Raw genomic sequence first — 25,517 nt, forward strand, 5'->3', positions numbered from 1 at the left:
GTAATGTTCAGCCAAGATTGACAATCAACAGCTTAAAAGTAATTCTGGTGTTGCTTCTTAACATTTTTTTTCACCTTGGTACATACTGTGTAGGCAGCTTGAATCACATTTGTATATAAACTTCATGAGAGCTGGGTTTCTCTCTGTCTTGTTCATTGCTTTCCAGCACCTAAAAATAGGCCCTGGTAGATGGTAGGTGCGAGATAACATTTGTCGAATAATAAATGAATGAATGAATCATTCAATCAATTGGTATAGCCAAAGCCACAGATTCCAAAATATTTTAAACTTTGTAGTAGATATAATGGGATGTTACTTTTGCTTCACATTTACTGCCTTGAGTTTTAATACATCTCATGAGTGGTGAATTAGAGCAGAACTTCTTTCTAAAGTCTAACACTCTGAGGAGGGGTCTTTGAACTTCCTAAAATTCTATGCAAAGTTTTGTCCGTCTGCTCTTTTTCCGATGTAAGAAGTTCCATAACTTTCCATACAGTCTCAAAAGTGGTGGAATGACCCAGAAAGTTTAAGAATTACTAAGTCAGAGGATGTATAGTTCTTTCACTGCCAGACCTTTTCTTCTGAGAGGTTTCCCTAGGGTTCCTTTAAAACATCAAGTTGCCTTCCACATTTAAAATAGGGTTTAGGGCTTCCCTGGTGGTGCAGTGGTTAAGAATCTGCCTGCCAATGCAGGAGACACGGGTTCGAGCCCTGGTCCGGGAAGATCCCACATGCTGCAGAGCAGCTAAGCCCGTGCACCACAACTACTGAGCCTGTGCTCTAGAGCCCGCGAGCCACAACTACTAAGGCCCGTGTGACACAACTACTGAAGCCCGCGCGCCTACAGCCCGTGCTCCACAACAAGAGAAGCCACCGTAATGAGAAGCCTGTGCACCGCAACGAAGAGTAGCCCCCGCTCGCCGCAACTAGAGAAAGCCCGCGCAGCAACGAAGACCCAACGCAGCCAATAAATAAATGAATGAATGGGTTTAGCAGGTGAAAATCCATACATTTCACACACGTTTTCAGCAATTCATTTGTTGAATAATATCATATTCACTCGTGGTGCTTACAAAATGGGAGATGAAAATTGTAAGTAAGTGAAGGAAACACTGCAGAGGCCTGAATTTCTGGTGGTTTCATATCTGCTTCCCTCGACTCCAGGCAGATTTGGCCAGTTACAGGAGCAAGGGTTTAAAAGGCTTCTGACTTCCCATAGGTGTGGTTGATTGTGCAAATGTGCCAGTTCCCCTGCTCCCTCTAATTATCTGGTTGAAAGCACCAGTTGCTCAGAAGTGCTAAGCAAATAGCCTCTTGTTTGCCAGGAGCTGTAGCAAGTAAGGATTTTGAGCTGGTAAAGGATATATAACGCCCTCTGATTGTTCCTTACAGCTTTGGGGAATAGTCAAATGTCTTCTGCTATTCTGTGCATTGGTTAAGTTCTATTTTCAGATTGGTTTTCTTTCTGTTAAAATAAACCACGTTTAGCTTTGCGTCGTCATCATTCAGAACAATCCCTCTAACACGTATTCATATTGTGTTTACAGTCTGCAAATTACTGCAAACCATCTCCATTTAATAAGAATAATTCCGCTCTGTAAGGAAATGGTTAAAAAGCACTTTAGAAACTGGAAAAACCCAACGAACATATTTGTATATAAATATAATTAACATTCTTGGTTAAATTTTGGATGATACTGAATTTTGTAAAACTGTGAGTTATAATACTTTTTCTAATTTTTTACATAAGCTAATTTTGAGCTTATCTATATTTAATTTCAGCTGGAACTTGAGGTATACAAGAATACTAGTAAGAATTTAGGAGGTGTTTTTTAAGATAAATTTTGTCCCCCTAGATACACATGTGACTGTTGTAGATTTTAGAATGTCTCAGACTGTCAGGTTCTCCTCACTGCGAATTTAAAACTGATGAGTACACCCCAGCTTTTAAAAAGGGCCCTAGAGTGTTTGATTTTAATAGAAGTTTTGCATCCCTTGCAATTTATACTAATATTCCATGACTTGTGGCATTCTTTACAGATTTCCTGACCCATAGGTCTTGAGTGTAATCTCACATCAAACAGAATCGTCTTTATCATCCACTGCCACTGGTTTTGTGTGAAAGATAAATGCTTTTCTACTTGAGGGGTAATGATATATTTAATTCTAGTGAAAGCTGTTACTCTTGTTCCAAGTTTTCAGAGTCGGATTCAGAGCTTAAAATTCTACAGTCCCAATATTTTATTTTTTTTAAATTTATTTTATTTTATTGAAGTATAGTTGATTTACAATGTTGTATTAATTTCTGCCGTACAGCAAAGTGATTCAGTTATACATCAATGTTGTGTTAATTTCTGCCGTACAGCAAAGTGATTCAGTTATACATATACATTCTTTTTCGTGTTCTTTTCCATTATGGTTTATCACAGGATATTGAATATAGTTCCCTGTGCTATACAGTAGGACCTTGTCGTTTATCCATTCTGCATGTAATAGTTGGCATCTGCTAATCCAAACTCCCAGTCCATCCCTCCCCCATCCCCCTTGGCAACCACAAGTCTGTTCTATGTCTGTGAGTCTGTTTCTGCTTCATAGATAAGTTCATTTGTGTTATTTTTCAGATTCTACATATAAGTGATTGATATTGTATGGTATTTATCTTTCTCTGTCTGACTTACTTAACTTAGTATGATAATCTCTACGTCCATCCATGTTTCTGCAAATGGCATTATTTCATTCTTCTTAATTACAGTCCCAACATTTTAAAAGAATATAATTGGGTATAGTAAGTTTGTCTCTTAGAAGAATAAATGCGATGTTTGACATATCAGATAAAATGGATTACTGAAATGAAGTCATCTTAATAACAGAACTTTTCTTCCACTTAAAAATTCTCCCTTCCACAGTCAAAAGGGGTCATAATGTGGAATCAAGTCATTTGCAATTGATTAAAGGCACATGAATGATCAGTCTAACTCACATGGGACTCGTTACTACACCCTTTGAACCAAAACAGAGACGAAAGGTAACAAACGTTAACTGAGCATCTCCTGTGTGCCAGGCCCTAAGTCCATTACCTAACGTAATTGTTACCTTATAGCAGTAATGTCGAGGCTGATGACTGTCAGGGATTTGTTGAAGGTGACACATGTAGAAAGTAGCAGAGGAGAAACTCAAAGCCAGATCTCTCTCATTATCAAGGTTGTGCTGTAGCCCATGGAAGTGCTGCCACAGAAAGGGCTCTAATGAGAGGGACCAGCAGAGTAATCATGAAAATGCCTCGTCTGTACAAAGCACTTGGCGCTTACTATGCTTTTGCACTTTTCGTTAAGCGCCCATATTTTATGGGACTCAGGTTTGTGAGTCCCCTTGTTAACCTTGGGGAATAACTTAAAGATGAACAATATATACTCTCTGCCCTTACGGAGTTTATAGTCGAGTGGAAGGTTGGACGTGTAAAAAATACACAGTATGAAATAGCACAGGGAACAGATGACAAAGGCAGAATCTGAACCCAGGACTGCCTCACTTCAAAATGCTATAACAGAAGTAAAACAAAAGTGTCCTCAAATATAGAGTGAGTGAATGAATGAATGGCACCTTGAGGGGATTCACTTATTCAGTAAGCCTTTCCCGATTGCCTGCCGGTACCAGACATGATGCTAGGTGTGGGGGACTTAAATATATCCATGTTTTTGAGGAAGTTACAATTGCAGTATTAGGTAAGTGTGCCAAGAATCATAGGTGGATGGTCAGTGAAAAGAAAAGGAAGTGGGTTCTTTATGGTGACAGGGCTAGTAAAGGGCATACCTGGACTTTGAACTCAGATCTAACTCAAAAACCATCAGTCAATAAAATTACCAAGGGCAAAGGAGAGAGAACAGTTAAATGAAGAAGACTTGGGGAGCATGGAGCCTAAGATGAAAGGACAAATGGTAGAAGCATCACTGAAGTGCTCTACTGTACCCCAAAGTGGAGGATGAAGCCAACCAGCAGATGAAAGGGAAAGGCACTAGGTATTAGGGTCCCAATGAGGCTGTATATTTATATTCACATCATGATTCATGGTGTATTCTTCAAATTTAAGCACATCCTTATGTAGCGCAGCAGCTCCCCCTATTCCTCATGTGCAAAGAGAATAAAAAAGATAGGTCTCTGCCCTTGAAGGGATTTTGGTCTAGTGAGGGATCAAAGGAAACCTACAAAGACAATTGCTATGGTAAAGTCAGAGATGGCTTCAAGTGGACGGATAAACTGAAGTTTCCCAGTAGAAGAGGGAAAGAAGGCTGATCCAGGTAGAGAAATCCTGACCCAAGGCCAGAGGTTTGGAAGTCTGACTTGTTGGAGAAATAGCCCGTGACCCAGCCATCTTGTCCCCTAGCTGCTGACTGGAATCCTCCATGCAAGAGTGTGAAAACCCTTGTAAGTTAGTTTTATAGAGGTCAGGGAGGAGATGAATGGAATTAAATTAGGCAGGAGATGAAAGGTTGAGACTGTAGTGCACTCATGCAGATTGGAGTTTAAAATAGATCGTGTCCTGTGGGGACATTTAAAGAATAGGCCAGGTGCCCTGATTGAAAGTGCTATGTATAGAGGCCTATAGGCAGCAAACCAGATTTCATAGTAGAGATGTTCAAATAGCTTTGCTTATACTAGGTGGTGATTGCCCCAAACCATCTGGGGATGTAGTTCGGAGGTTCTAGCTCTTTAAAAAAATTGAATAAGACTTCGAATACTCTCATGCAAGCATTATAACAGCTATTTAAAAAGTGAGTTGGGGCCAAATTCACTTTTTAACAGCACGTAGTCTTTTGATGAATTGTATCATGTAATGATTTGATTCGTGTAGACTGGAATTAGGTTTGTTTTCTCATCTCTGAAGGTCAGTGAAATAGAGGTGGTATATTTCTAATCTGAAGTAAAGCGGTTGGGGGTGGCCGAGCTGTAAGCTGTGTGGGATAGCGCGTCGTAATGAGAAATGCATCACCGTCAACCAAGAGAGATGTGTGATTGAAAATCATTAGTGGAAAAGGAGGTTTTGCTGATTGAATGCTTTTAAAATAAGCAAGTCTTACAACTGTTAGTAACGTGAGTGTGGCCTTCCCCAGGCTGTTGCTCTGGAATTGTCTTGAGGATGAATAATGCTGTTTGGCAATCACTACTATTTAGGTCTCTATCACCACACTACTCTGGGGACATCTCCTCCTAAACCGTGCGGGGAATCCTCACAATATCTTATTTTGAAATGTGAATGAAATGTACTTTGATTCCCGTGTTGATTCCCTTAACTGAGTCTTCTAAAGGATGAAACCTGCCTTCTTAACACATTTAGACTGCAAAAAAGTCATGGCGAGTAAAATTAAAGAAACAGTCACTTCTCCTTCAAATGCAGCTATCTGTTCTCAAGTATCTGCTATGTAACGGGAGCTCTACTCAGATGTTCACGTATATGATGAGGTGTCATTACAATAACCTCATGAGAAGGGTTTAATTATCCTATTTTACAGATGAGGAAACTGGTCGAAGAAGTAAAGTGATTTTTGTTAAGGTTCACACAGGGGTTAAGCTAAAGGTGAACATTCCATATAAATACTCTGCTTTCTTTAAAATCTCCAGGAATGCTTTGCCTTAAGATACTGTTAATGTTAACCAATGAAGGGCAAATTATACATTCAGGTCACATCAATCCAGCAGAAGGAGGAAAAAGTTTTTATTAAATTGAGAAAGTAGAAAGAGAAAAATCTACTTATTTATAGAACTTTTATGTTCCACTGATTGAGTTGCTTAATAATACTGAAGTCCCAAATAAAATGATCGAAAGTCAGGACAATTATGAGGTAAGGATTGCAGATGCCACATACTTAACTTAGTGGTCCTATGGTTAGCATTTATCAAACCTATGTCAGCCACAGAGTTGGCTTTTCAGTTCATGGACACGTGTCACCTCAGTAAGAGTTTAAGGCAAGAAAATCATAACATGTATACAATTTAAAATCTAGTTAATTTGCAATTGCAGTTCTAATATTCTGTTATATTTTAGCCCAACTCTGGCTCTCATACCCTCAAATTGATTTTCTATAACTTGATCACAAGACAGATATATGATTAAAGACAAGTTGAATGAGAAATGAATATTAAAGTCCATGTATAAGGAAGTTGGATACAATAGAAATTTTTAAATCTGATCACTCTTCTATTACCTTGATATTTTTTGGATAACATATATCCTCCATAAATCCTACAGAAGGCGAAAAAAACAGTTAAAAAATTATCTTTGCTTTTCTAGTAAGATTTATTTATCTTTTAAATTTGCCTATTTTAAAGTGCATAGGTTTTTGGTTTTTTTTTTTTTTGCGGTATGTGGGCCTCTCACTGTTGTGGCCTCTCCCGTTGCGGAGCACAGGCTCCGGACGTGCAGGCTCAGCGGCCATGGCTCACGGGCCCAACCGTTCCGCGGCATGTGGGATCTTCCCGGACCGGGGCACGAACCCGTGTCCCCTGCATCGGCAGGCGGACTCTCAACCACTACGCCACCAGGGAAGCCCGCACATAGGTTTTGAATTGAGATTTGGGTGAAAAAAATTTCCATGATCAAATACGTGTAGGATGTGGTCATTTGCCCTAAACTGTGGCACATGGGTCATATCCAGCCCTCTGCCTCTCTTTATAAAGTTCTATTGAAACACAGCCACGGTATTCATTCAGGTATTTTCTATGTCTGCTTTGTACTTTAAATGCAGAGTTGAGTAGATGCAACAGAGACCATATGGCCTGCTAAGCCTAAAATGTTTACTGTCGGGCCTTTATAGAAAAAAATTTGCTAACCCCTTATCTGAACCAAGCAGTTGTCTTTATTGTTGGAATTCACAGAGTATATTTAACATGTTTAGAGAAATAAGAGGGTATTGAAAATATGGCTAAGAAATAAACTATCCATTAGACTAATTTGGCTAGTGAAATTTGAAAAAAGGTTAAAATAGATCTTCTAGACATAAAAACTTGGTGTATGGTTTAAAAAGAATGTTAAATATAGATGAAGAGAATTGGTAAACTTGACTATGTATCTGAAATAACTCAGAATTCAGCACAGAGAGACTGAGATGGAAAATACAAAACATATGTTGAGAATACTGCATGACAGACTTAGAAGGAATAACGTGTATTGGATTGGCCAAAAAGTTCGTTCAGGTTTTCTGTAAGATGTTTGTACGGGAAAACCCGAACGAACTTTTTGCCCAACTCAATTTCTAGTCAAAATACTAGAGGGATACAATGAGAAGATTGGAAGAGAGGAAATTTTGAATGATCTAATAGCTGATTATTTTCCAAAATTCATGAAAGAAACGAATCCTCAGACTGAGAGGATCCCCAACAAATCCCAAAAAGGACAAATAAGATGAAATTCACACCTAAGCTAAGTTTGTTCATAGATAAACTATGGAATGCTAAAACAAGGAAATGACATTAAAAGCAGCCGGAGAGAACATAATAGGTCACCTACAAAAGACTGAGAGACCTGAGATAGCAACTGCAAAGAGGATGGAAAAGGGTATTCTCCAGCTGATTTAATTAGGCTCATGTACCTTGATAGAAAAACCAGATAAAGATCATAGAAGAAAGGAAAATTACATGCTAACCTTGGTCCTGACTTTTAAAAATTGCAAACCAGCTCCATATTCTGTCTCACCATATAAATAGCATATGTGACATAATTATATGACATACAATTTATATACATTTATGTATATGGAACATCATGACAAGATTGTGTTTATTCCAGGAATGCCAAGTTGCTTCAACGTTAGAAAAATGATTCATCATACTAAGAGATTAAAGGTAAAAAAAGCTAAATGATGATTTCAGTATACACATAAAAAGCTTTTGATTAAAATTTCAATTTCATGAATTGCATAATTCATGATGAAAAGTTTTAGCAAACAAGAAATAGAAGGGAACTCCTTTACTTGATAAAATACATTGACAAAGATGAAGCACATATCATACAAAAACATTATCCCTGTAAAATCTGGAGTAAGACAAAAAGTGTAACCACTACCAGTTTAACAGTGCAGTGATTGGAGGCCTGAGCCAGTGCAATAAGATAATAAAAAGAAATTTAAAGAAGTTAAATGTATATAGCTTTTTTTTTTTTTTTTTGTGGTACGTGGGTCTCTCACTGTTGTGGCCTCTCCCGTTGCGGAGCACAGGCTCTGGACACGCAGGCTCAGCGGCCATGGCTCACGGGCCCAGCTGCTCCGCGGCATGTGGGATCTTCCCAGACCGGGGCACAAACCCGTGTCCCCTGCATCGGCAGGCGGACTCCCAACCACTGTGCAACCAGGGAAGCCCAATGTATATAGTTTAAAATGGAAGAAAGAAGCCTTACTTGCTGAGTAAATATAGGATAGTGGTTTAACAGCATGAGCGTTGGCACCGAATTGCATGGGTCCAAGTCATACTTGTGGTACCTACTGTCTCTATGCCCTTGTACATAATCTTTGTGCCACACCTCCCCATGTGGAAAATATGGCTAATAATAGTAATAGTATGAGGATTAAATTAGTTAATATTTGTAAAGGGCTGAGAAGTAAGAACTAGTCCTAGTGCTTAAGTATCATGAAAACGATACACCTTAAAAAAAAAAAGTCACAGGATTTTCTGAAGTTGCCTCTGGCCTCTAGCAGTCACATGCATCTACCCCAATCTGCTATGTGTATATTATTCTGTTTGTATCATGATAGGAAAATGGTTAGGAAACATTTTTTATCCCTATGAGAAAATGAAATTTGATCTGACATCATATACAAAAATCTAGTTAGATTTAAGACAATTCTGAAAGGTACAATGTTAAAACTTAGTTAAAAACATAGGACTACACTGTTCAGTACAGTAACCACAAGACACATCTTACAATTTAAATTGAATAAATAAAATCAAAAATTCAGCTCTTGATTCAGACTAGCTTTCTGAGGATCATCAGGGTTTGTAGTAGGAAGTCAAAATATTTTAGATGTATTCATGAGACATGGAAATTCCTTTCTTGAGAATTGCATGGCTGCTTTTCAAAGGAGTTTAACCTTCCTATGTATTTTAGCTTTCAATTTGCCACTTAGTTTTCCATTGTGTATTTTAAAATCTTTTGTACATGTTTCTGGATGATACTACGAGATTTGAATCTTTGATCTCATTGAAATGGTTCAGGTTTCAATATTCTATTCTTTATTTTTAAATTCTGATATAGATTATATTGAAATTATAGGTATTTGATATTTTAAATGAATTAAATTAGAAATTATCAATAAAGAAAATTAGAAATTAAAAAAATTCAGTTCCTCAGTTCAGTAAGCACATTTCAAGTACCCAACAGCCACATGTGGCCAGTGGCTGTCATATAGGATAGCATAGATTATGGAACATTTCTATCATAAAGTTCTACTGGACAGTGCTGATACAAAAGATTGTCTTTATGGCCATAGGGCCGGGGTCAGCAAACTTTTTTGTAAAGGACTAGAGAGTAAATACTTTAGGCTTTGCATATCATTTGCTATCTCTGTTGCATATTAGTCCTTGTTTTTACAACTGTTTAAAAACAAAAAACAATCTTATCAGGCCATAAAAGTACAAAGTCCCATATTTGGCCAATGGTCTTTAGTTTGATTGCTCTTGCTTTTGGTTCATGGAAAGATTTCTTAAGATGAGAAGCTCAAATATTTGGTAAATTTGGTTACATTTAAATTAAGAATGTCTACTTATCAAAAGCCAGCATAAAGGAAATGAAGGAGGCTTCAAAGTCCTGGTAATACTCTAGGTCTTCATGGATTTATCATCGTCATTTATTTTTGGATCTCAGGTACACAGAGTTGAATAAATCATGTTAACTGGATCTTGAAAAGATCTCATTGGCCTATGCATGGGCACAGATAGTTCTTTCTGAATTGTATAGTAACTACCTGTGAACTCATCACTCAATGCAAGAATTAGAAGAATGTTGACAAAAACTAACATCTACCTATGTGCTACTGCATCCTGTCCCCCTGCCTGTGCCTACCTGAGATAGTATCCATTCTCAATCTTGTGTTACTCATTCACTGCTTTTTAAGTCTGTCTATGCATCTATCTGTCCACACACGTGTTTTATGTATACATACACACACATCCATAATGCATATATGTTGTTCAAAAGTATATAGGTATTGTTTTTACTTTCTAAATGGGGGGATTCTTGTTTTGGGACTCGCACTTTCCCCCTTCAGTACTGTGTTGCTAATATTCAGTGTGGTTTTGCTAAGGCTTTTCCATATTGTTGGGTGTAGTTCTACTTCATTCACTTTGACTTCTCTGTAATATTCCATTTGGGGATGACATTGCAATTTATTTTCCTGTGGGGCACATAGGTGTTTTTCTAGCATTTTTTTGTTCTTTCCTATTCTTTAAACTCTACATATGTTATATATGTTTGTATATGTATTTAGTAATACATTTTAAAAGCATGCCATATACTATTTAGTGACATGGTGAGGTGTTTGCATATTAAGGGAAAAGGTTCAGGGTACTTAATAAAATGTGTGCACTGATTCACATTTGGAAAAAATAGTAAATGAAGAGGAAAGCTACACATACAGGATAATATGCAAAGGACTAGTGGATGTAAAATATTAATACTATTTGAGAAACCTATGGGATGTGCATATAAATGTGTCTGCGTAGTTGGATAGATTTAGGAGTCATTAACATATATGTTATCATTTAAACCAGGGGAATGGATGAGATCACACTTGGACAGTGTAGAGTGAGACAAAGGGCCTAGGTGAGAAACTCCATACAGACTAACAGTTAAGAAATAGATCAGAGGAGCAAATCTGGTGATAACTATTGAGAATTAATTTCCGGAAGAGTTGGGCGAAAATCAAGAGTGTGTGTTGTCATGGACAACAAGGGAAGAAAGTATTTCTAGAAGCAAGCTGCAGTCAATCAGACCGCGGCTGAGTGGTCAAGTACGACAAGGCTGTGAAGTGCTCACTGGATTTACTAATAAGAAAGTCACTAATCTTGGTAAAAACTCTTTCAAGTGGTGGGATGGGAAAAATGGGGAGATGGAGGTAGCCAATGCAGATAACAATTTCAGGAAATTCAGAAGTGAAGGAGTGAAATGGCTAAGGGAGAAGGAAACCAGGTTGAAAGAAGCTTTTCTTACTTGTTTGGTATGTTTTTAGAATGAAAGAGAATTTGCATCTATAAATGTTAGGAAAGAGCTAGTGGAGAGTCAATGATAAGCAATAGTGGAGAGGCAGTGGGATACGCAGCTGAAAGTTCAAGTACTCAAAGTAAGATAGGAAAGGAACACTGTTGCATTGTGTCTGGAAGGATCAAGCAAAAGTTGGTTAAGGAAGTAGATCAAAGTGAGAGGGGATGGTAAGTTGAGAGACTTCCTGTCTGAAGGGCTGTGTTTTCTCTTAAAAGTACAGTGAGGCAGGAGGTAATGGAGGTTTAAGAGTTGAAGTGGCTGCTTTGACTTCTGAAATAACTGAATAATTGTTCTACCTATGATATGTGATGCATTCAAGTTGCTAGTATTTTATTGAGGATTTTAAGATTATATGTTTAATGTATTTTTGCTGCTGATGGGGGGAGTGGTTAATATATATGCGCGTGTATAAATACATACATTATCAAACTCTAATAAACCTGGAACCAGCATTATTTGTCTTTCTTTTGTAAGGAACCTGTTTTGTTGATTTGTTTTTATTTTTCTGACTAGATGACTAGAAGATTGATTATACTTAAAATGAAAAAGTTTAATCAGGCTACGTGTAGGTGTTCATCTATTTTCTCTAATTTTGCCCTTTCAATTTTTAAAACTGAAGTCTTACTTCATTCAAGAAGGCTGTCTTCTCATTTATTTTTGCTTATTGCTTCTGTTATGATTGTTCTGGTGTCTTCTATGGGAATAGCAGTTGAGAAGCTTCAGGGATTCAGTTTTTGCAGTAATTGTTTTGTTCTTTATTGGTTCTAATACTATTTAAGATCAAGTGCTGGTACTTTATTTTCCTGTAGAGGTGGTTTGCTTTTATTTGATGAACGGTGTTAGATGGTGACTAAAATGTGATCTCGTTTCCGGGAATAAATATTTTTCACAAGTATGCTCTTACTCCCCTTCTTCAGTGCTCGAAAATCTCCTTATTTTATGCGGCATTATTTTTATATTTTATAATTCTTTTGTTTTAGTTTTTAAATTAGTTAATTTTATTTTTTGGCTGCATTGGGTTTTCGTTGCTGCATGCGGGCTTTCTCTAGTTGCAGCGAGCAGGGGCTACTCTTCATTGTGGTGCGCGGGCTTCTCATTGCGGAGGCTTCTCTTGTTGCAGAGCACGGGCTCTAGGTGCGTGGGCTTCAGTAGTTGCAGCATGCAGGCTCAATAGTTGTGGCTCGCAGGCTCAGTAGTTGTGGCTCGTGGGCTCTAGAGCGCAGGCTCAGGAGTTGTGGTGCACAGGCTTAATTGCTCTGTGGCATGTGGGATCTTCCCGGACCAGGGCCCGAACCCATGTCCCCTGCATTGGCAGGCGGATTCTCAACCACTGCGCCACCAGGGAAGTCCCAGTATATTTTATAATTCTGTAACAGTGGATTTCTTCAAAGTTTGTTCCCAGGGCCCTCCTCTTCTCACTTCCTATCTTCCAAGCGCTCCCAGCTGTGCCTGAGGTCTCAGTGGTCCACCTGTCTGCTTTATCATAGGATTTGTAATTCTGTGTTCTGTGATTATTTGAATTTTGTCAGTCTGACTTCGAAAGTGATCCTCTCTGAATTTCACTTGGTGAGAATTGTTCAGTTTATGGCAGGTAGGTGGTGATTTTTCTTCCAGTGCTGGGGCAGGTTGCCCTAATTTCTAGGTTCCATGACCAGTCCAGCAGGTACTGGAATGGAGGGGAGGCACCCTCGTGTACATTAGCTCAAGTCACTTATTTCCTCAAAGTCCTTACATCATATTTTTATCACATGCTTTAGATTCTTTCCAAATGTGTTTTCATTACGAAGCATAAATGAGCTTTAAGATTTGCCACTGTTTTAGTATAGCTGTGCCTTTTATTTGTTGTTTCATTCTTGTATAAATGATAAATTTAGTCACCTCCCATGGCCTGTGAAAGTGTCCACGAGTTTTACAGGTTTTATGGAAAGAGAATACTTAGAGCAGGTGTGCAGCCTCATTTGAAGAGTGAGCTCTGAACTTCGAAAGGCAACAGGCATCCTCTCAACAGATGAAGGGAACTGAATAAGGAGTGAAGTAAGTTCAGCTACAAACTCATGCCATCTGGGGGAAATACTATGAAAATGGTGTTATTGAAGAAGCAGATATTTATAGGAAATATTTTTATGTCTTTTACTCCTTGTGACCTATGGCTTGAGGGGAATCTTGGTTCATTAAATCATTACACCATTCATCTTTGATGACTTAGATGTGAGGCATGGAAGGAGAAGGTTTATATATAAATGAGTGTGTCTCAGTGGGCTTTTTCCGAACTATCTGATATTTAGGAGAAAAATCGTTTCGCCAACACTGCTTGGGCGCACCTTATTTCACTTCTAGAGCTCCTAAATCAAAATAGGATCAACACATCCTACTTCATGATACAATATTAATATTAACTGCATGTAACAGGCAAGCGATTTTATACTCATACTCCCTACCCTACTGTCAGGCACAAATGGAGATATCATAAACCACTGTGGACTTTTTAGTTTGCAAAATATTAGGTGACAGAATCATGGGATCGTAAAGCAGAATGGACCATAAGAGAGCATGTGCTCTGCCAGCGTCTCTTTGGGCATAGCTTAGAGGGGAATGTGTCCACATTTTGCTTGAAGTGCTCCAGTAATAGACATCGCTTGTGGTCCTTTCTCCAAGGTTCTGCCCTCGGACGGTAGAGGTAGGTATGTTTTTATTATATCTTAAAGTGTTTCTTTTTTTTTCCTTGTATTGTAAAACAGTACTGTACAAGAAACTCTGTTTTAGTTACTGGGAATATGTAGAAGTGTACATTGTTTGTTCTATATTAACTTTTCATGGTCAAGAAAACGAGAAGATTCTTTAAGGATTCCTCATGAAACCCGTTCTCCATCCCTTCAGTTATTTTTATTGCTGTCTTTGGGACACATACCTATTCTACATTCCTGTAGAAAACAGAGTACTTTGGCCAAAGGGACATGTGCTTTGGAATTTGGAAAAAGACAGGTTTCAGTGAAAGTTCCTACCTTCATATTAGCTATGTTGCATTAGGGGAAGTTTCTTAACCTGAACCTCAGTTTTGATATCTTGAAAAAGGGCCTCATCTTACTGAACTTTGAATCCTAAACATTTTTCAACCCACTTGGAGCCACTTAACCCCTGGAGTTTATTTTACAAGCACTACAAAGAGTTCCAATCTTTCAAATTATAGAAGTCTCTAAGTGAAATGTCTGAGTCTCAGTGGAGCTGTCTCAGAGGAAGGAAAACAAACGATGGAAGGCCCAAAGTTAGTTCTGATACCCAAGCTTCTGTTTACTTCATTGCTATTTTTAGTGATGTCTCTTATAACATATTGATAAGCTACGAAGGAAGATAGTTGGCATCTTGACAGCTTGCTGCTTTAATCCAGAAGATCCGTCAAAATACAAAGGAATATTTCTTGATGAAGAAACACGGTAAATCATTTTTTTTTAACATTCTATGCAAGTACTTTGTCCACGTGTACCTAATTATAGCTTGTGAATTTAGAAAGGGAAGTGAAGTTGTCTTTTTTTTAAAGCTAATTTATGAGTTTTGTATTGTCATAAGATATAAGATCAGTATACAAAAGTCAATTATATTTCTATATACCATGAAGTTGTCTTTTGTTAACAGCAACTTTCTAAAGTGACAGCAGCCCCAGTGTACATCCAGCTCTGGAATGGATGCCCCTTCTTGTTCAACTTGAGATTCCTGAATGTTATACCCTGTTGAGCCCACTCCGGCTTTTTCATGGCTGCTGCTACGAATTCTCGGGGGCACTGAGTGGCAGGAGGGTCTGTCCTGGGAGACTTCCTCTTCAAGCTCTTCCCTTGCCCACTGACTTTCTGCCCCCTGCCCTGCGGCAGTGCACACATTCATTTGTACTCTCCCCACTCCCACAGTGGCTGCCTGTTGTAATGAATCCTCCCGCCACCAAAACCCATCCGTCTTCCCTAGAACTAATTATTATTAAGGAGCAGAGAAGCAGAAAGAGCCAGATAAAGGAGAGTAGAGAGAGTATCATCTGATCCAGTGGCAGTACGAAGAGCAGAGAAGGTAGCATTGTTTTTCTGAATCAACATAGATCTGAAGGAAAACTAATTAAAGGCACCCAGGGAAAAGAAGTTTTCCCCTTTGGCGAGTCTTTCAGTGGGTTAATCTTTATGCCTGTCGGGAACTTTAAATTTATCGAAACACTTTTATAGTCACAGTCTGAAGTTAGATTAATCTAACGAGTAATCTCCCTGTAGGTAGAAGACAGAATTGTATCGATATTTTGCACATTTATAGGCTGGGGTGCAAAGAGTTAGGCGATAGTCCTAATGTTTTGAAACTAGTTACTATCCATGCTATTAGAGTAACTTTAAGCAGAGGATAAGTGTGTTTATTAAACGTAAAGATACTGATACAACAAAAGACTTTTTTCTATAATTTGACTCTCAGTACCCAAAGGGCTAGGATGGCGGGTGGAGAGAAACCAATAACATGTCAGAACTCACAAGGGAAAAGATTGAGCCCAAGTGAAACGTTTTAGCTCAGGAGAGCACATGTTTTTTCATGTATAAAATGAAGTTTATAATAGTACTTACCTGGCATAGTTGTTGTGAGGATTAAATGAAGTCACAGATGTGCCTGGAGGAGGGTGTGGCTGTAGGAGATATTCACTAGGTGCACTATTTATTATTGCCATTGTCTGGCGTGTGTGACCACCCACCAGGACAAGGCTTACCACCTGGATGGCAGCTTGGCGTCTCCTGCTCTCACCTTCACAGCTCAGCCGCGTCCAACACGCTTCTCATTCCAAACCCCAGGGGTTTAATGAGTCGGCTGCTGTCATCTGAGTTGGTGTGGTACAAAGAGCTGTGCGTTGTATGGCCTGATTTTTGTGTCCATAACTGTAGATAAATCAACAAAATGAGAAGACGTGTATTTCTTCAGCACCAACAGTTCTAATCAGGAGAGGAGTTGAACTTGATCCTGGAGTTGGTCAGGCACGTGGTGCCGATTAGTATTAAATACACAAATGTGGGAATGCACTTAGCATAATGCCAGGAATGCACTAGGTGCTTAAAAAACAGGACTGTCATTTCCTGCTGTAAATCATGGTCCTGGCCCAGCCAGAAGCCTGTTTTCTCCTCGAAAGCCACAATTTGTACACTTGGTAGTTGCCTAATGATGCAGGGTACTATGTGGTCACGAGATAAATGATAGTAGATGTTCTAGGAGTTTGTGAAAGTCTGGGGAGGCATTTCTTGTGAGGTGAGTCTGCAGGGATGGATTCGTGGTAAATGAGAGTCCTTGAAGGCTTGAGAGCATTCAGTTGTTTCCTCCTCAGATGGAAGGGAAGTTTAGCATTGAATTTGATGTTCTCATTGAAATAGTCTTCATCATGACAAATCATTTTGTTCACTGAATAAATAATAACGCTCTCTAGAGGGATGGATATTGACAGGTTCATGCAGTACATCAAGGGCGCCCATATCCTAGTGTCGGCTTTCCTGTCCAGCCCTGCCTTGTTCCCTTCCTGGAGACCTGGCTGCTCTACCAGACTTCTAATATTTCATTTCCTGGCAGAGACCAGCCTTGGCCATTCCTTTTTCTTGGCCTTTGAGCCAACTGGTCCATTCTTTTGTAATTTCCCACTCCTACTTCTCTCTAGATCCAAATCCCCCGCCCATTCTTTGAAACAGAGTTTGTGGCTTGTGTCTTCTAGAAGTTCCGAGATTCTCTGGACTTAGCCATAACACATGCCACTTAATCATATGCTACCTAATGAAGTATCTGTGATCTTGATTAGGCTATTTTCCTGTAAATGTCTTTGTTCTTTCAATCTTCTTGGGGGTTAAACATTATATTATGCTCTTTGTGTCACCCAGAGCACTGGACATGAGCACAACCATAACATATATCATCATAATGATCACTAACATCTATTGAGTGCTTATTATGTGCCAGGAACTATTTTATGGCCTTTACTTAAATTAACTCATTTAATCCTCCCCATACCCTAGGATGATGCATTTCACAATATCTGTTTCATAAGCTTACTGTGAGAATTAAATGAGTTAGCACATGTTAAAGTACTTAGAGTGTGGAGCATAGAAAGTGCTCAGTAAGTCTAAGCGTTTACTAACATAATCACAGTTTTACAAATTGAAACACAGACTCAGAGAGGCTAAGTCGGTGGTTGAAATTGTCATAGCCCGTAAACACTGTGGCCGATATTCAGACTCAGGCATTCTAGCTCCAGTGAACGTTTTCCTAAACATCATGAAATCCTACTTCCCTTGATATTATTTCTTTTACGTCTTTATTGGCGTATAATTGCTTTACAATGGTGTGTTAGTTTCTGCTGTCTAACAAAGTGAATCAGCTACCTGTATCCCCATCTCCCCTCCCTCTTGCATCTCCCTCCATCTCCCCTCCCTCTTGCATCTCCCTCCATATCCCCTCCCTCTTGCGTCTCCCTCCCACCCTCCCTATCCCACCCATCTAGATGGTCACAAAGCACTGAGCTGATCTCCCTGTGCCCTTGATATTATTTCGATGCCTGGTCATCTTAAATTCAGTATAGAAAGTGCTCTAGGCAATTTATGGTTAGTTTCTGCTAGAGCTGTGAGCTTTCTGTGTTATTTATTACTTTTGTGTGTGTGACAACAGCATTTAATATTGACTGTTTTTTTCTGTTAAAAATTATTTTACTAATCAAGGCAAAATGAGTGCAGATTAAAACAATGATTAGTTTGTGTTAAATTTGTAAAAGTAAAACAAATGATAGTATCTAGTGTGGTGAACAAACTTGAAGGTGACCTCCAGTGACTCCTACCTTCCAGCGTCCACACCATTGTAGAAAACCCTCCACTAGAGTTGGAGTGGGACATGTGACTCGCTTTTAACTAACAGAATATGGTAACAATGATGGGCTGTTACCCCTGCGATTACATAATGTTATGTAAGAATCTCTTGCTAGCTGGCTCTGTCTTAGGCTGTTGCCCTTGACAAAGTAAGATGCCATGCTGTGAACTGTTTATGCAGAGGGCCCCGTGGCTGGGAACTGTTGGGATGCCTCTAAGAGGTAAGGGAGGGCTCTTGCTGAAGAAAACAGATGTCTCTAGCCTTCCAGCCAGGTAGAAATGAATCCTGCCACCAGTTTGAGTCAGTTCCCAAGTGGGTTCTTCTCCAGGTAAGAATGCATCCCAGCTGACATCTTGATCATAGCTGGTAAGACTCTGAAGCAGAGAACATAGCTGAACCATGCTAAGACGCCTGACAAACAGAAGCTGTGAGATAATCAATGTGTGTATTAAGCCATCACATTTGTGGTAATGTGTTACGGAGCAGTGCGTACCTGCTACGTGTAGTGATGGTGAGGGTTCCAGTAAGTTGACCCTCTCTAACTCCTTTGACAGGACTATGAGTCATAAAGCAGTTTAGCAGTGTATCTTGTAATTGCCCACACCCTCTGACCCCCAAATTTTGCTTCTGAATATTTATTGTCAAGAATCTAGTGTGGGAAATTGGTTCAAGATGGCGGAGTAGAAGGACGTGCTCTCACTACCTCTTACAAGAACGCCAGAATCACAACTAACTGCTGAACAATCATCGACAGGAAGACCCTGGAACTCACCAAAAAAGATACCCCACATCCAAAGACAAAGGAGAAGCCACAATGAGATGGTAGGAGGGGTGCAATCACAGTAAAATCAAATCCCATAACTGCTGGTTGGGTGACTCACACTGGAGAACACTTATACCACCGAAGTCCACTCATTGGAGTGAATGTTCTGAGCCCCACGTCAGGCTTCCCAACCTGGGGGTCTGGCAATGGGAGGAGGAATTCCTAGAGAATCAGACTTTGAAGGCTAGTGGGATTTGATTGCAGGACTTCGAGAGGACTGGGGGAAACAGAGACTCCACCCGTGGAGGGCACACACAAAGTAGTGTGCACGTCGGGACCCAGGGGAAGGAGCAGTGACCCCATAGGAGACTGAACCAGACCTACCTGCTAGTGTTGGAGGGTCTCCTGCAGAGGCAGGGGGTGGCTGTGTCTCACTGTGAGGACAAGGACACTGGCAGCAAAAGTTCTGGGAAGTACTCCTTGGTGTGAGCCCTCCCAGAGACCTCCATTAGCCCCACCAAAGAGCCCAAGTAGGCTCCAGTGTTGGGTCACCTCAGGCCAAACAACCAACAGGGAGGGAACCGAGACTCGCCCATCAACAGACAAGCAGATTAAAGTTTCAATGAGCTCTGCCCACCAAAGCAACAGCCAACTCTACCGACCACCAGTCCCATCAGGAAACTTGCACAAGCCTCTTAGATAGCCTCATCCACCAGAGGGAAGACAGCAGAAGCAAGAAGAACTACAGTCCTGCAGCCTGTGGAACAAAAACCACATTCACAGAAAGAGAGACAAGATGAAAAGGCAGAGGGCTATATACAAGATGGAGGAACAAGATAAAACCCCAGAAAAACAACTAAATGAAGTGGAGATAGGCAACCTTCCAGAAAAAGAATTCAGAATAGTGATAGTGAAGGTGATCCAGGACCTCGGAAAAAGAATGGAGGCAAAGATCGAGACGATGCAAGAAATGTTTAACGAAGACCTAGAAGAATTAAAGAACAAACAAACAGAGATGAACAACACAATAACTGAAATGAAAAGTACGCTAGAAAGATTCAATAGCAGAGTAACTGAGGCAGAAGAACGGATAAGCGACCTGGAAGACAGAATGGTGGTATTCACTGCTGAGGAACAGAATAAAGAAAAAAGAATGAAAAGAAATGAAAACAGCCTAAGAGACCTCTGGGACAACATTAAACGCAAAAACATTTGCATTATAGGGGTCCCAGAAGGAGAAGAGAGAGAGAAAGGGCTCGAAAACACCTGAAGAGATTGTAGTCGAAAACTTCCCTAACATGGGAAAAGAAATAGCCACCCAAGTCCAGGAAGTGCACAGAGTCCCATACAGGATGAACCCTAGGAGACACATGCCGAGACACATAGTAATCAAATTGGCAAAAATTAAACACAGAAAAATTATTGAAAGCAGCAAGGGAAAAATGACAAATAACATACAAGGGAACTCCCATAAGGTAAACAGCTGATTTCTCAGCAGAAACTCTACCAGCCAGAAGGGAGTGACATGATATACTTAGAGTGATGAAAGGGAAGAACCTACAACCAAGATTACTCTACCCAGCAAGGATCTTATTCAGATTCGATGGAGAAATCAAAAGCTTTACAGACAAGCAAAAGCTAAGAGAAATCAGCACCAGCAAACCAGCTCTACAACAAATGCTAAAGGAACTTCTCTAGGTGGGAAACACAAGAGAAGAAAAGCACCTACAGGAACAAAACCAAAACAATTAAGCAAATGGTAATAGGAACATACATATTGATAATTCCCTTAAATGTGAATGGATTAAATGCTCCAACCGAAAGACACAGGCTCGCTGAATGGATACAAAAACAAGACCCATGTATAAGCTGTGTGGAAGAAACCCACTTCAGACCTAGGGACACATACAGACTGAAAGTGAGGGGATGGAAAAAGAAATTCTATGCAATTGGAAATCACAGGAAAGCTGGAGTAGCAATACTCATATCAGATAAAATAGACTTTAAAATAAAGACTGTTACAAGAGACAAGGAAGGACACTACATAATGACCAAGGGATCAATCCAAGAAGAAGATGTAACAATTATAAATATATATGTACCCAACATAGGAGCACCTCAATACATAAGGCAACTGCTAACAGCTCTAAAAGAGGAAATCGACAGTAATACAATAATAGTGGGGGACTTTAACACCTCATTTACACCAATGGACAGATCATCCAAACAAAATTAATAAGGAAACACAAGCTTTAAATGACACAATAGACCAGAGAGATTTCATTGATATTTATAGGACATTCCATCCACAAACCGCAGATTACTCTTTCTTAAGTGTGCACGGAACATTCTCCAGGATAGATCACATCTTGGGTCACAAGTCAAGCCTCAGTAAACTTAAGAACATTGAAATCATATCAAGCATCTTTTCTGACCACAACACTATGAGATAAGAATTCAGTTATAGGGGAAAAAACGTAAAAAGCACAAACACATGGCGACTAAACAATACGTTACTAAATAACCAAGAGATCACTGAAGAAATCAAAGAGGAAATCAAAAAATTCCTAGAGACAAATGACAATGAAAACATGATCCAAAACCTATGGGATGCAACAAAAGCAGTTATAAGAGGGAAGTTTATAGCTATAAAAGCCTACCTTAAACAAAAAAATCTCAAACAATCTAACCTTACACCTAAAGGAACTATAGAAAGAAGAACAAACAAAACCCAAAGTTAGCAGAAGGAAAGAAATCATAAAGATCAGAGCAGAAATAAATGAAATAGAAACAAGGAAAACAATAGCAAAGATCAATAAAACTAAAAGCTGGTTCTTTGAGAAGATAAACAAAATTGATAAACCATTAGCCAGACTCATCAAGAAAAAAAGGGAGAGGACTCAAATCAATAAAATTAGAAATGAAAAAGGAGAAATCACAACTGACACTGCTAAAATACAAAGATTTGTAAGAGATTACTACAAACAGCTCTATGCCAATAAAATGCACAACCTGAAAAAAATGGACAAATTCTTAGAAAGGTATAACCTTCCAAGACTGAACCAGGAAGAAATAGAAAATATGAACAGACCAATCACAAGTAATGAAATTGAAACTGTGATTAAAAATCTTCAACAAAAGTCCAGGACCAGATGGCTTCACAAGTGAATTCTATCAGACATTTAGAGAAGAGCTAACACACATCCTTCTCAAACTCTTCCAAAAAATTGCAGAGGGAGGAACACTCCCAAACTCATTCAATGAGGCCACCATCACCCTGATACCAAAACCAGACAAAGATACTACAAAAAAAAGGAAATTACAGACCAATATCACTGATGAATATAGATGCAAAAATCCTCAACGAAACACTAGCAAACGGATTCCAACAGCAGAGTAGAAGGACCACACACCACGATCAAGTGGGATTTATCCCAGGGATGCAAGGATTCTTCAGTATACACAAGTCAATGTTACACACCATATTAACAAATTGAAGGATAAAAACCTTATGATCATCTCAATAGATGCAGAAAAAGCTTTTGACAAAATTCAACACCCATTTATGATAAGAACTCTCCAGAAAGTGGGCATAGAGGGAAACTACCTCAACATAATAAAGGCCATATATGACAAACCCACAGCAAACATCATTCTCAATGGTGAAAAACTGAAAGCATTTCCTCTAAGATCAGGAACAAGACAAGGATGTCCACCCTCACCACTATTATTCAACATAGTTTTGGAAGTCCTGGCTATGGCAGTCAGAGAAGATAAAGAAATAAAAGGAATACAAATTGGAAAAGAAGTAAAACTGTCACTGTTTGCAGATGACAGTACTATACATAGAGAATCCTAAAGATGCCATCTGAAAACTACTAGAGCTAATCAATGAATTTGGTAAAGTTGCAGGTTACAAAATTAATGCACAGAAATCTTTTGCATTCCTATACACTAATGATGAAAAATCTGAAAGGGAAATTAAGGAAACACTCCCATTTACCATTGCAACAAAAAGAATAAAATACCTAGGAATAAACCTACCTAGGGAGACAAAACACCTGTGTGCAGAAAATTGTAAGACACCGTTGAAAGAAATTAAAGATGATACCAACAGATGGAGAGATGATCCATGTGCTTGCACTGGAAGAATAAATATTGTGAAAATGACTGTACTACCCAAAGCAATCTACAGATTCAATGTAATTCCTATGAAATTACCAATGGCATTTTTTACAGAACTAGAACAAAAAAACCTAAAATTTGTATGGAGACACTAAAGACCCCGAATAACCAAAGCAATCTTGAGGACAAAAAGCCAAGCTGGAGGAATCAGACTCCCTGACATCAGACTATACTACAAAGCTACAGTTATCAAGACAGTATGGTACTGGCACAAAAACAGGAATATAGATCAATGGAACAGGATAGAAAGCCCAGAGGTAAACCCTCGCACCTATGATCAACTAATCTATGACAAAGGTGGGAAGGATATACAATGGAGAAAAGACAGTCTCTTCCATAAGTGGTGCTGGGAAAACTGGACAGCTACATGTAAAAGAATGAAATTAGAACACTCCCTTATACCATACACAAAAATAAACTCAAAATGGATTACAGACATAAATGTAAGCCCAGACTCTATAAAACTCTTGGAAGAAAACATAGGAAGAACACACTTTGACATAAATCACAGCAAGATCTTTTTTGATCCACCTCCTAGAGTAATGGAAATAAAAACAAAAATAAACAGATGGGAGCTGATGAAACTTCAAAGCTTTTGCACAGCAAAGGAAACCATAAACAAGACGAAAAGACAACCCTCAGAATGGGAGAAAATATTTGCAGATGAAGCAACTGACAAAGGATTAATCTTCTAAACATACAAGCAACTCATGCAGCTCAATATCAAAAAAACAACCCAATCCAGAAATGGACTGAAGACCTAAATAGACATTTCTCCAAAGAAGACATACACATGGCCCAGAAGCACATGAAAAGCTGCTCAACATCACTAATTGTTAGAGAAATGCAAATCAAGACTACAATGAGGTATCACTTCACACTAGTTAGAATGGGCATCATCAGAAAATCTACAAACAGCAAATGCTGGAGAGGGTGTGCAGAAAAGGGAACCCTCTTGCACTGTTGGTGGGAATATAAATTGATATAGCCACTATGGAGAACAGTGTAAGAGTTTCCTTATAAAACTAAAAATAGAATTACCATATGACCCAGCAATCCCATTACTGGGCATATACACAGAGAAAACCATAATTCGAAAAGATACACGCACCGCAATGTTCACTGCAGCACTATTTACAATAGCCAGGTCATGGAAGCAACCTAACTGCCCATCGACAGACGAATGGATAAAGAAGAGGTGGTACATATATACAATCGAGTATTTCTCATCCATAAAAAGGAACGAAATTGGGTCATTTGTAGAGACGTGGGTGGACCTAGAGACTGTCATACAGAGTGAAGTAAGTCAGAAGGAGAAAAACAAATATCGTATATTAACGCATATATGTGGAATCTAGAAAAATGGTGCAGATGAACCAGTTTTCAGGGCAGAAATAGAGACACAGATGTAGGGAACAAACGTATGGACACCAAGTGGGCAAAGCAGTGGGCGTTTTGGTGGTGTGATGAGTTGGGAGATTGGGATTGACATGTATACACTGAAGTGTATAAAATGGATGGCTTATGAGAACCTGCTGTATATATAAAAAAAAAAAATCTAGTGTGTATAGTCCTCTCTATAATAGGATACAATTGTTAAGGGAAAAAAAATACATAATAAAGCAAAAAACATTTTCCCCAAATGGGAATTGGTTAATTAATGGTACCTCTAGTCAATGAATTTTATGGAGCTCTCAAAAATGATTTACTAGAAGTGTGTATATTTCAGCATTGACATGTGTTCATGGTACACAGGGGGAAATAGTTGAGAAAACAGTATGTATAGTGGGGTTCCATTTTTAAGATGTGTGTGGGGGAGGGCAGCTGTTCTCACTCAGTCCATTTGGTCTTCCTCCTATTGCTAATGTCAACGTCTTGCCGTCGACTGGGTTCTGGGGCAGCTGATGTCTAGAGTTGACTATATGGTCCTCTGATGGCAGCAGGATAGAGTGCATGCTCTCGTATTCTTGAACCACATGTTGGTAATTTCTGCAAATAATGTGGCTTCTGCGTAGATTGTTCGTGTGGTTTCTTTGAGCAGCTTTCATCTTTGTTCCAGATCCTTGCCTGGAGGATCTTCAGAGGGGCAGTGTTTCTGGAGCCCTGGTCCTGGCCGTACACGTGTGGCACCCCTCTCTGGGGGCATGCTCCATCAGTCAGCTTAGGGCCTAAATGGTTGGCGTGACAGCTCTTGCCTTCAACTAACCCTGTGTCATCTGCTTTAGAATCGTGGGATCCTTCCAGACTTTGCTTCCCACAAACGCCATGAAAACTGTGTGTATGTGAGTCTCCCCACCTTCCTCTCCACACAGGTACTCCCTCATGCACTGCAGTTGCCGGGAACTTCAGGAAAGCTCCTGCCATCAGCAAAATTTAAGCGGAAGCAGGTGCCAATTACTTAATCTCTGGCTGAATTTCTCTGACTGATCTTCTTTTTCAAACTACGTGCCCTCTGCTTGTAACCTTGGATTT

This window comes from Lagenorhynchus albirostris, chromosome X (assembly GCF_949774975.1).
Source record: "Lagenorhynchus albirostris chromosome X, mLagAlb1.1, whole genome shotgun sequence".
Classification (NCBI taxonomy): domain Eukaryota; kingdom Metazoa; phylum Chordata; class Mammalia; order Artiodactyla; family Delphinidae; genus Lagenorhynchus; species Lagenorhynchus albirostris.